The 12,191-nt window shown below is 47.0% G+C and overlaps 2 non-coding genes across 2 annotated transcripts; both read left to right on the forward strand.

Moving 5' to 3' along the window:
* Nucleotides 1–2,044: 2,044 nt before the first annotated feature.
* On the forward strand, nt 2,045–2,208 carry LOC115036486 (U1 spliceosomal RNA). Its single transcript, XR_003840410.1, has one exon. It is a non-coding gene; the product is annotated as a U1 spliceosomal RNA (small nuclear RNA).
* Nucleotides 2,209–5,438: 3,230 nt separating this feature from the next.
* On the forward strand, nt 5,439–5,602 carry LOC115036460 (U1 spliceosomal RNA). The gene has a single exon (XR_003840394.1). It is a non-coding gene; the product is annotated as a U1 spliceosomal RNA (small nuclear RNA).
* The last annotated feature ends 6,589 nt before the right edge of the window (nt 5,603–12,191 follow it).

Below are 12,191 nucleotides of genomic sequence, written 5' to 3' on the forward strand. Positions count from 1 at the left end.
GTGTCCAATAAAGGTGACGGATTTGACATTTATTTTAGCTCACTTATATATTTCTAAAAAGAATAATAAAGCATGTTCAGCAAACCCTGAGAAGCACATCTGAATTTCTCAATTTTATAATCTAACAAAATCCATACATATGAACTTGAAATATATGAACATTATAAGGAATCTTTGAGTAAACTGCCAACCTTCTACACATCGCTATAAGGGCATACCCAGCGTCGTTCCATTTGCTGCGTCATTGATGACGTCACAGATCTCGGCTCAGAGGGTGTAAGTTGGAGCTTCAGCTGTGTATCCCTTTGTAGCTGGGGAGCGCAGCTACCGGGATATGGATGGGTGGTAGTCCGCCGGGGGCACCCAGTCCTCCTCCGCCGGCCCGAGGGCCTTGGGGACCGTCGGAGGACGAAGGGGACACCCGCCCAGCCAGCCAGCCAGCCAGATCAACCCATCTTGGGTTGCATGTTGGCGGAGGAGCAACGATTTTGCTCTTCCGTCAACATGGGTGCACACTAGCCTAAGTGCTAGTGCGCTAGTGTGCGCAGTAGATCAGCACATGTAATGAGACATGATTCGCTGCTGGGTTGACGTTCGGATCACATTCGTTGTTCACATTCTATCAGGGGAGAGCGCCAACGCAGTCCCCATCGTGAGACAAATCCAAGTCAAGCTCAAAGAAACTTTCATCTTTCATTTCATCTACATTAGGAAATCAAAGAAAATAGTACAAACTCTATGTTTTATCATTTTATCAGCGTTTGCTGGTGGTGGACTCTCCTCATGCGGCGATCCGCCGGGGGCAACCCATCCACCTCCGACAACACTTAAAGCATACTTAGTCCCAAGTGCAGACCACAAAGTGAGACAGCTGCAGTTTACTCACTCCATCTCTTAATACAGGCAATTGGAAAAACTACACATTATTAACAAGGGGAAAAAGTGTGTATCCTCACCCGCGACCTCCACCTGAGTACACAAGATGTGCAGAAATTTTCCCCCGTCCCCCAAAGTATGATCAGCAGCTACGGGTTTGTATGTAAATGTATGTGATAGGTTGAATTTACTCTCACCTCTCTGGAGGACAGCATTTTTGTGTGTGTGTGTGGGGGGGGGTGGCAACAGGGTAAATGTGAAGATCTCACTATCCGCTGCGGAAATCAAACATACACCTTGCTTACTTTCACAATAAATGGCTAATTGCATTTTGCCAACCCAGTCTTTTAACACTGGCTCACTGAAACATACCGTGTACAAATGCACTGCTTTTGGAGCCGCCACCTCCAGCAGGGTCTGATGGGACTCCTCCCTCCACACCCTCCATCGAGGGGCAACGCTCACTATTTGAAATGATTATCTCCTCTGCAAGAGTGCAATCCTCAGTAGGAGACCCCCTGTCTTTTTCCTGTGGAACGTAAACAATATCAAATCATTACCATCGTGATCATCTGACAACAAAGAGGAAGTGTAAAACAAAAAGTATAGCTTCATACATGTTGGACATAACCCACAACAGGGACACATATGCAGCACGCCCAATGAGATATTATAGCAGAACTACTGATTTTCAACGATGCTCTTATATTTGTCCTTCATTTGCCCCGCTGCCGTTGGAACAGAAATAAGTTTCAAATTGCCGTACATGCGATTCAAAAGTAGATAAAAAAAAAGAAACTTAATTACATGGTACACAGTAAATCTGCTAGTGGAGATGTAATATTATAATCCCGGTCATTTAGGCATTGACAGTCAGCAATTGTTTTGCCAGCATTCCTTGGGGCTTCTTGCCGCTGCAACTGTATTGCTTCTCGCTTAAATTGTTGATTTATACTCCTGGTATTTGTATCATATGGGCAATCAATGTATGATGTTTAAAATGAAAAGGAAAAGACATCCAATTTGTCAACCTGCATTGTCTGTACAGATTGCCCACGCATTCACAGCCCCGGAGGACTCTGGCTTCTCTCATGTTTAAGGTCAGCAGCACCGTGAGTGCAGAAGGTGTGTCGGGGAAAGAGGGCCCGGTCAGTGTGATGAACAAGTCATACTTACCTGGCAGGGGAGATACCGTGATCAAGAAGGTGGTTCACCCAGGGCGAGGCTCAACCATTGCACTCCGGTTGTGCTGACCACTGCGAATTCCCCAAATGTGGGAATCTCGACTGCATCATTTCTGGTAGTGGGGGACTGCGTTCGCGCTCTCCCCTGACACAATGTGAACGACAAATGTGATCCGAACCCAGCAGCGAATCATTTCTCATTACATGTGCTGCTTTATTACGCACATTAGCACTGAGGTCAGCGTGCACCCATGTTGGCGGATGGAGCAAATTTATTGCTGCCGATCCCCAAGGCCCTCGAGCCGGCGGAGGAGGACGGGTGCCCCCGGCGGACTACCACCCATCCACATCTCGGTAGCCGCGCTCCCCAGCTACAAAGAGATACACAGCTGAAGCTCCAACTTTCACCATCTGCGCCGAGAGATGTGTGGCTTTCTCAATGACGCAGCGTATGCCCTTATAGGGATGTGTAGGAAGTTGAAAACGCCACAGATTTATTCTTTTTTCATGTAAACAGGATCCCGCTATTTTACTTTATTAATTGAATTATTGTAAGATTTATTCTAAGTAACATTTGACACAGACATTCAGATCCATTGATCCTGACATCCTCGGGATGTCACGTGACTTAGTTTGTTTACGCCGCCATTTTGGCAGTAAATGGAACAGAAAATAGCTCATGCCGGCGCCGCAGATTTTAAGTATTCTGAATTCACTTCTCACTTTAACTCGGATGAAATTGGCCTTAATAATAATAATAATAACAATCAAAAAACCCCAACACGACATAGATAAAATATTAGCGATGGGCATAATGCCCCCGCGGTGCTATGTACTCATATCTCCGCTGAACAGGACGTCCCTGACCTGCAGTATCCGGACATATAGAACTATTTGATCAACCTTCCCTCCTCCGACACAAGGGACTCCCTAATAGGCTGAACAAAAAGTCCTCTTTTCCCGTACATGTCCACTTTTTACATCCCGCCAGGGGTGTCGGGATTTTTATTCATTGATGATAGCGTCCGCTTTTCCTTCTCTCTCTCTCTCTCTCTCTCTCTGTGTGCTCCTTTCCCTCAGGTTGTCATTGTTTTATTTTAGCGTGTGTGACCTAATCCCGGAGAGGCTGACCTGTGGGCGGATCTCCAAAACTCACAACAAGAAAGCAGCTGAAGCGTTCAAGATGACGACGCACGCGCAAACGCACGTTCACAGGTGAACTGCGGGGGAAACAAATAACAATAAAAATGAAATAATAGCAGTTTACCGACCAGGTCGGGACATATGGGAGGCTGAGTGCACCGTGTGCAAAGCTGGTACATACAGTATGTGTCTGTGTCCAATAAAGGTGACGGATTTGACATTTATTTTAGCTCATTTATATATTTCTAAAAAGAATAATAAAGCATGTTCAGCAAACCCTGAGAAGCACATCTGAATTTCTCAATTTTATAATCTAACAAAATCCATACATATGAACTTGAAATATATGAACATTATAAGGAATCTTTGAGTAAACTGCCAACCTTCTACACATCGCTATAAGGGCATACCCAGCGTCGTTCCATTTGCTGCGTCATTGATGACGTCACAGATCTCGGCTCAGAGGGTGTAAGTTGGAGCTTCAGCTGTGTATCCCTTTGTAGCTGGGGAGCGCAGCTACCGGGATATGGATGGGTGGTAGTCCGCCGGGGGCACCCAGTCCTCCTCCGCCGGCCCGAGGGCCTTGGGGACCGTCGGAGGACGAAGGGGACACCCGCCCAGCCAGCCAGCCAGCCAGATCAACCCATCTTGGGTTGCATGTTGGCGGAGGAGCAACGATTTTGCTCTTCCGTCAACATGGGTGCACACTAGCCTAAGTGCTAGTGCGCTAGTGTGCGCAGTAGATCAGCACATGTAATGAGACATGATTCGCTGCTGGGTTGACGTTCGGATCACATTCGTTGTTCACATTCTATCAGGGGAGAGCGCCAACGCAGTCCCCATCGTGAGACAAATCCAAGTCAAGCTCAAAGAAACTTTCATCTTTCATTTCATCTACATTAGGAAATCAAAGAAAATAGTACAAACTCTATGTTTTATCATTTTATCAGCGTTTGCTGGTGGTGGACTCTCCTCATGCGGCGATCCGCCGGGGGCACCCCATCCACCTCCGACAACACTTAAAGCATACTTAGTCCCAAGTGCAGACCACAAAGTGAGACAGCTGCAGTTTACTCACTCCATCTCTTAATACAGGCAATTGGAAAAACTACACATTATTAACAAGGGGAAAAAGTGTGTATCCTCACCCGCGACCTCCACCTGAGTACACAAGATGTGCAGAAATTTTCCCCCGTCCCCCAAAGTATGATCAGCAGCTACGGGTTTGTATGTAAATGTATGTGATAGGTTGAATTTACTCTCACCTCTCTGGAGGACAGCATTTTTGTGTGTGTGTGTGGGGGGGGTGGCAACAGGGTAAATGTGAAGATCTCACTATCCGCTGCGGAAATCAAACATACACCTTGCTTACTTTCACAATAAATGGCTAATTGCATTTTGCCAACCCAGTCTTTTAACACTGGCTCACTGAAACATACCGTGTACAAATGCACTGCTTTTGGAGCCGCCACCTCCAGCAGGGTCTGATGGGACTCCTCCCTCCACACCCTCCATCGAGGGGCAACGCTCACTATTTGAAATGATTATCTCCTCTGCAAGAGTGTAATCCTCAGTAGGAGACCCCCTGTCTTTTTCCTGTGGAACGCAAACAATATCAAATCATTACCATCGTGATCATCTTACAACAAAGAGGAAGTGTAAAACAAAAAGTATAGCTTCATACATGTTGGACATAACCCACAACAGGGACACATATGCAGCACGCCCAATGAGATATTATAGCAGAACTACTGATTTTCAACGATGCTCTTATATTTGTCCTTCATTTGCCCCGCTGCCGTTGGAACAGAAATAAGTTTCAAATTGCCGTACATGCGATTCAAAAGTAGATAAAAAAAAAGAAACTTAATTACATGGTACACAGTAAATCTGCTAGTGGAGATGTAATATTATAATCCCGGTCATTTAGGCATTGACAGTCAGCAATTGTTTTGCCAGCATTCCTTGGGGCTTCTTGCCGCTGCAACTGTATTGCTTCTCGCTTAAATTGTTGATTTATACTCCTGGTATTTGTATCATATGGGCAATCAATGTATGATGTTTAAAATGAAAAGGAAAAGACATCCAATTTGTCAACCTGCATTGTCTGTACAGATTGCCCACGCATTCACAGCCCCGGAGGACTCTGGCTTCTCTCATGTTTAAGGTCAGCAGCACCGTGAGTGCAGAAGGTGTGTCGGGGAAAGAGGGCCCGGTCAGTGTGATGAACAAGTCATACTTACCTGGCAGGGGAGATACCGTGATCAAGAAGGTGGTTCACCCAGGGCGAGGCTCAACCATTGCACTCCGGTTGTGCTGACCACTGCGAATTCCCCAAATGTGGGAATCTCGACTGCATCATTTCTGGTAGTGGGGGACTGCGTTCGCGCTCTCCCCTGACACAATGTGAACGACAAATGTGATCCGAACCCAGCAGCGAATCATTTCTCATTACATGTGCTGCTTTATTACGCACATTAGCACTGAAGTTAGCGTGCACCCATGTTGGCGGATGGAGCAAATTTATTGCTGCCGATCCCCAAGGCCCTCGAGCCGGCGGAGGAGGACGGGGTGCCCCCGGCGGACTACCACCCATCCACATCTCGGTAGCCGCGCTCCCCAGCTACAAAGAGATACACAGCTGAAGCTCCAACTTTCACCATCTGCGCCGAGAGATGTGTGGCTTTCTCAATGACGCAGCGTATGCCCTTATAGGGATGTGTAGTGATGGATATTAAAATGGATATGTAATGCACCAGAAAGAGCAAAATTTCAGTTGAACTAGTTTAACCTGTCTAAAATACATGCAGGTCACGCCGCCCTGGAATGTGGTAAACTAACTTTCTGTTTCTCACCAAAACCGAGACAAAACTTTCTGTTTCTCACCAAAAACGAGAAAACATAAGAGACTACGTCTTAGAAACGTAAGTTGAGAACTTGGCCGATAACCCACAACAGTAGATAGAATTTACCAATCAGGAACAGGCCACGCTCAGGCTGGACCTCCTTCAAGGAGGAACAAACCTGTCAGTATACAAACTCAAACACAAACAATTTCAGGTCAGATCACCCCTGGCTTTTCCTGGTGCACTGTTGAAGTGTATTATGTGATCTCCGCTCTCTGCAGACAGCGCTAAATAAAATACTCTTGTTGATTCAACATTCTGACTCCTCAGCGGTGTTTTGTCATCTCCCGGCCCGGCTGAGATAGCAACAAAAGTGCGTCTCAACAATTTGGGGGCTCGTCCGGGATGTGAGGGAGAACAGGCGAGGACGACTATTCGGATCTAACACTTTTCTTCACGAGTAGGGGATTCATAGACACAAGCCGGCACCACAAAAAGGTAAGCAGAAACCTGTTATAACAAAATTCTGCATATTGGCCACGATACAAAATGTGTCTTGTCCCATATACGTGAAGGGAAGGGTGAAGCTAAAAGAATCAATACGAGTATGCAATTGTAAGTCCGCGGCCTGGCGTAGCGGTTAGATTCCCCGCCAGATAAGGTAATAAGGAATAAAAGTGAAGTGAAACCAAAGGTAAAAGGAAATAATATACTATAGTATATACCCTGAGAGTGGCGTAACTCCACCTGTCGGCCTGACGAGGTCCAGGAGCGGCTGATACCGCGGCTGGGTTGGAAGCCCGGGGGTGGGGTCCCTGAAATACCATTTGTTACTATAGTGTGTAAAGGTTCCTCGAAAAGCAGCTGGTACTTTGGTTGGTGCTTTATTGAAACTGTTGTGTAATGCAGATGGTTAGGTAGTCTTCCTATGGAAGGTGTTCCACTGTAGGGACAGACGGGGGTAGGTTTCACGGGATAATTCTACGTAATTTTCCTACAGAGAATAAAGTACTGTACTATCGGTTTAGAGCCCGCGAGAGAAAAGCCACTAACATTGGACGGTAACATCTACATGAAAAAGAAACCTTTGGTGTGTTAAAAGTGAAGAGATAAAAAACCGGTAAAAATTTTGAAATGTGTTCATTATTAATGTGTTAATTGTGTATGTGTGTGTTTTGAGAAGTATAGCGGGAGTATTGGGTTGTGGAGAGAATAAGACTCTGAGTCAATCGTTGTGTGAATACTCGCTGTGATCTGCGTCGGCGGCGACTGAAGTGACGGGATACCTAACGGTGTAAACGAACGTCCTTCATCAGCTGCGGTTTAGGACGGTGGAGAGAGGATAAAACCTCTCTAACGGTCCAGCAGAAACACAGGCGAGGGCTAAATCACCCAGTTGATAAACGGGACATTGTCACTGGAGTAAACGCTGTGGTTCCTGTGAAAAGACACCCAGTGAGAGACCGGACCGACTGTTAGAGTTGGCCTAGAAGCTTGTCTCTCAGGGAACTGCAGTGGGCTAACGTAGCTGTCTCCGGTGTTTTGTCGCCGTAATAAAACTGTGGAGCTCAGAGTCTAGTTAAGATGGACGGAGAATTTGACAGGGAGAAAGACGATAGCGGCTGGGGCCCAGCCGGCCCATATGTTATGTTGAGGACACAAATTGAATCTACAGCCAATGCCCTGGCCGCTACTACAAAACAATCTGATAAAGACAAAAAAGTAAAAAAAGCAATAAAGAAAATGGAAAACCTAGTCTGTGAAAAAGGAAAAACCCTAGAACACAGAGGGCCATTAGGACAACTCTTATTAGAAAAAGTAACAGCAGCCATAAACAGAAAGCAGGAAGCGGCAGAGCAGGGTCAGAGCGCAGGTATGTTGCAGAGACAGAGCTGGAAGAAAAAGGAGCAGGAGGGGGAGAAGGAGCGACAGGAGTGGTCTGAGCTGCTGGTTCACTGGCAAGGCACCAAACACCTGCATCAAAAGGAGCAACTCTCCGGACTGGTAACTGCATCTGACACCTACACATGTCCCCCGCCATATGCACCTCCAGCGCTAGGAATGTATCCTGTGTCAACATTTTACATAGATAAAGGCATAATGAGCCTTGAAACACCCAACACACAAAACACTGAGACAGACGAAGACACTCGTTCTGCGTCCACTGTGCTGCAACCAACTACGTATAGCCCTCTTTCTATGTGCCTTACACAATCGACAGGACAGTCACCTAGTGCGCCAGATAATACACACGCGTTGGCTCAATCCACCCCTGTAGCCGCAGTGCACTTAGGCCCTCAACCATCTCAATCTGGCCTATATCCGCGACTTGAGGTGGTCCAAGCTCAGACAGTTGCTACAACTGCTTCTGGGCCTCCTCAAACAGAATTTAGGGACAGGCAGCTAAGGGAGAGATTACAACAGGAGCAGGAACAGGCTAAACTACTAGCAGATGAGGCTGATCAAAACCAACTACTACAACTACAAAAACAAATAAATCAAGCTAAAAGAGAATTAGAGGCAACAAAATGCGAGCTAATGACGGAACGAGGTAAAAGCAGATCAGCCCCAAAGAAAGCTTATCTTCAAGCTGAAGGACAGTGGGAGGCAGATAAGTCTCAAGGTCTACTGTTAAACTTGGAGGTTGAGCTGTCAGACATGGAGGTAGCCTCAGGGGAAGACCGCCGACATCGTCACCAGTTATCCTCCCTGTCAGAGAAGGATATTGAAACAGTGACTAATGCTTATAAAGTTCCAGACCGACAGAAACAGGAAAGAAAAGAGCGTCGTGTTTTGATCGAGCCGGTTGTTGATTTGTTAGGAGCGCCCATACCTCCATTAATACAGGAGGCACATACTGATAATATGTGTTTGCGGTCTGGTCGTACGTTGGGCGCGTCTCAATGTCCTCTTATAGCTGTGGCCTCTGGACAACCACCTAAATATAAACCTTTTGCATTTGGTGATGTACAGGCAATGGTAGATAAACTTCCACCTGTGACTGATGGCGGTAGCTTGTGGCTGTGTAAATTAGATACCTTGACAGCCGGACACACTTTGGCTTTAGGGGATTTCCGAGCTGTTGCAGCACGCTGCATGACCCCGACTAACCTTAGAGACATAGAGACAGACGCGCACATTCACCATTTACCTAATAATAGCCCATTCTTAGATCACTGTACTGAAATTGGAGCTGCCATGCGTACTCACTTCCCTTTGCCCAACGCTACTGCTATACCTAAAATCACATGGGACCCAAAACAAAACCCTCGTCAATTTTTAAGTGCAGCAAAAGACATTTGGACCACTCAAACAGGACTGCATCCAGGAAATAATGGCTCTCAGGCCGAGTGGTTCCGCCAAGCTGTTTTGAATGGAGTCCCTGAGTCAGTGCAACAGGCCATGAAAAACAATCCTGATATGCTGGGATGCCACCTGTGTGTGTGGGAAAAGCACCTCGTTCATCATCTCACTGCCGCCCAAGATAAAACACAACAAGATGAGAAGGAACACACTGACCTTCAAAATCAACTGCTCAAACTGCAATTAGCCAAGGTCAGGGAGGAAGTTAATGAAAAGAAAAAAGGCAAGAAAGAGCCAACTAAGATAATGGCCCAGACAGTACAGTCTGGGGGAGGAGATATCACCCCGGCTTATCCGGATCTTTCTCACACTCCGCCATGGGAGCCGTACCATAGAAGGGGGGGAGGAATAAACAGAGGGTGGAGAGGTCCGCGGGGCGGGGGAAGGAGAGGGTTCTCAGGGGGATGGTCTTATGGACGAAACCGTGTCTGTTTCCTGTGTGGTGACTCCTCCCACTGGATGAAGGACTGTCCATACAACCCGGCCTCAGCACGTGGTGGATATCAACCGAGAGGAAGGGGAGGGGAGCAACAAAGAGGAGGCCATGGAGATGGCTCTCATCCTCCCTACCCACAGTCCCCCCTGTGGCAGGATGCTGAGTGACACACCCCACAGAGAAGCCCTGAACAGCACCTCACGGCAGAACCGGTGTTGTCAGTGGCAGTAAATCAAGACACACTGCCTTTCCTTGTGGATACTGGTGCCACCGTTTCCACCATCAAGACTGTACAAAAAAACTTGTTGTCAACTGAAGTCATAACAGTCATGGGTTTCTCTGGGGTTCCTACTACTCTGTCTTACACCAAGCCTCTCACTACCCGGTTGGGTAACCAGACTGTGTTGCACCCATTTGTGCATTCTCCTGAAGTGCCTTCCAATCTTCTAGGGAGAGATCTTCTGACTCGCTTGGGAGCAACCATCCTCTGCTCCCCGGACGGCCTCACAGTCTCTTTTCCTGATGGCACCTCTCTGCCATGTGACTGCGCCGGCGCCACACATTCGAGTCAATACCTCATCCAACCCATTGCTGAAAAAGCAGCTGACGTCTATTGGGGTTTATTGCACAGTGAAAAAGTAGACAAAGGTGGAATCTTGTCGGCCTATCTCACCTGGAAGCCCTGGATCTCCCAGATTCACCCTTACGTGGCCCCTCCTGACCCTCTCCATATGACTTTGTTTTATGACAGACAGGAAACTCAGTGGTATGAGGAACAGTTTAATAAAGACATAGAGGGACAAAATTGGGAACTACATTCATGTGCTATTTATGTGGCTCCTATTGGTGTTGCTGCAGAAGTAACACTCACCCCTGAACAACAAGAGTGGTACATGATGAGTGATGAAGCTGCTCCCCACATCTCCCTTGCTTTGCATCCCGAACATCAAGCTAAAGAATTAGGCTCCATTGTGAAAACGGCGCAGCTACTAACTGATTGGAAACCTCTTGCGTCGTCACTGTTGTATTCCCCCTCTGCTGAAATCTACAAAATACAGGTCTCTTGCACTGATCAGGCACTTATGGACCATGCCCAGGTTTCTCGACACCATGGACGCGAAAAAACTGATCATCCTGATGCGGCACGTATGATCGATTCGCTGCCCGACTCGTTGTGGTCCTCTGGACCCACGGACGTGGGTCTTGTTGATTGTCCCCCGGTGTCCTTTAAACTAAAATCTGACACTCCAGTATGGATCCCACAATATCCGAGCAAAAGGGAAGCTGAGATAGGCATCGCAGACACCATCGAAGGTCTTCTCAAAAAGGGGGTGTTGATTGAAACATCTTCTGAATGGAACACACCTATTTGGCCGGTTGAAAAGAAAAAGAAAAGTGTCTATCGCATGGTTCATGACCTTAGGGCTATTAATGCGGCCCTGAGCACTAACACGATCCCTGTCCCCAACCCTTACGTTGCACTAACCAATCTTGACCCCCGTCATCAATGGTTCACGTGTATTGATCTCGCAAACGCATTTTTCTGTATTCCATTGGCAGAAGAGTGTAGACACTTTTTCTCCTTCACCTATCGCGGTGTTCAATTGACTTATTCTCGTCTACCCCAGGGTTTTGCGCTGTCTCCAGGACTGTTTAATCAAGTGCTAAAAGACGTTTTGACTGACTGTGACCTTCCCCCTGACACGACCCTTGTACAGTATGTTGATGACTTACTCATAGCTGCACCCACTGCCACACTCTGTCTGAAAGCCACCGAACAGGTATTGCTACACTTAGCAAACCGCGGGTTTAAAGCCAGCAAGTCGAAACTACAAGTCGCCCGACGAGTAGTCTCGTTCCTGGGCAGACAAATCTCACAGGATGGGGCTGGTTTGTCCCCGGAACACAAAAACACAATCTTGCACCATCCTAAGCCTACAACTGTCAAGGACATGCTTTCGTTCCTAGGTCTTACGGGCTACAGTCGTAACTATGTTGCTAACTACACGGGTCTTACCTCTCCCCTTAGGGATCTCGTGAGGGAGCATGGCATGCGAAATTTGTCGGCTCCCTTGAACTGGACGGCTCATGCTGAGGAGTCCTTCATCTCATTGAAACAACAACTCTCCTGTGCTGCCAGTCTAGCTGTCCCTGACTACTCTTCCACGTTTTATCTTGATGTTTCTGCCACAGCACATTGCGTGAATGGAGTGCTGTTCCAGAAAAAAGGGGGAGATAGGAAAGTATTGATGTACATCAGCACAATGCTAGATAACATGGAAAAACGTCATCCACTTTGTACACAACATGCAGCAGGGATAGCAAAAATCATACAAAAAACAG

Source organism: Echeneis naucrates, chromosome 22 (genome assembly GCF_900963305.1).
Source record: "Echeneis naucrates chromosome 22, fEcheNa1.1, whole genome shotgun sequence".
Classification (NCBI taxonomy): Eukaryota; Metazoa; Chordata; class Actinopteri; order Carangiformes; family Echeneidae; genus Echeneis; species Echeneis naucrates.